This window comes from Sinocyclocheilus grahami, unplaced genomic scaffold (assembly GCF_001515645.1).
Source record: "Sinocyclocheilus grahami isolate Dianchi unplaced genomic scaffold, SAMN03320097.WGS_v1.1 scaffold66626.1, whole genome shotgun sequence".
NCBI lineage: Eukaryota > Metazoa > Chordata > Actinopteri > Cypriniformes > Cyprinidae > Sinocyclocheilus > Sinocyclocheilus grahami.
In genome coordinates this window covers 1-755 of record NW_015528320.1, presented here as the reverse complement: position 1 = coordinate 755, position 755 = coordinate 1, and the positions used below count along the sequence as shown (strand labels likewise).

At 37.4% G+C, this 755-nt stretch overlaps 1 long non-coding RNA gene across 1 annotated transcript; it reads right to left on the bottom strand.

Annotated features, from left to right (window-relative positions):
- Positions 1-126: 126 nt before the first annotated feature.
- On the bottom strand, positions 127-640 carry LOC107581041 (uncharacterized). The gene is made up of 3 exons (XR_001608766.1): positions 479-640; positions 327-392; positions 127-198 (listed from the first exon to the last, which is right to left on the bottom strand). It is a non-coding gene; the product is annotated as an uncharacterized lncRNA (long non-coding RNA).
- Positions 641-755: the final 115 nt, after the last annotated feature.

Below are 755 nucleotides of genomic sequence, written 5' to 3'. Positions count from 1 at the left end.
TATATATATATATATATATATATGTGTGTGTGTGTGTGTAAATGTCCTTACTCTCACTTTTGATCAATTTAATGCTTCTTTGCAGAATCGAAGTACTAATTTCTTTCAAGAAAACCTGCAAACATACCTGTCAATAGTCCTGGAGAAGATAAGGCTGTACAAAAAAAGTATGATTCCATGGCTTCCTTCTTCCTTAAACTACAGACATTCAGATGAAAGTTAATAAAACATCTGGGCAAGTAAAAGAAAGTGCATTTATTAAAGTTATCATGGACATACTGTATATAATAATATAACATATGGCATGTGTTTTTAAATGTACTCACACATTGGATGTGCTCCCATACAAATGACCTAACATCTTCTTTCTTTTTAAAGGGGAAAATCTGCAACTGCAGAATTAAAAAATGAAAGAAATTAAATAATTGCAGCATTTTTTTAAGCTGTATGTTACCATGTTTTCATAAACTGCATGTACCCTCTCTGTGAAGTTGTCCAGTTTGTAGTCCATGTGGGGGGTGAAACAGCACTCTGACGTGACCAAGCAGACGGTAGCAATCTGCTCCTCACCAGCTGTCCACAAGATGTCAGATAGAGCAGCCGCCAGCGACTTCCTCTGCTCCTTCTCCCCTACCGTCACCATACTGAGAACGAGAGAAAGAGTCTGTCAGAGCTGTAATACAGTGTACTGTGCAGCACCACAACATTCTCATTTACATTTAGTCATTTAGCAGACGATTTTATCCAAAGCGACT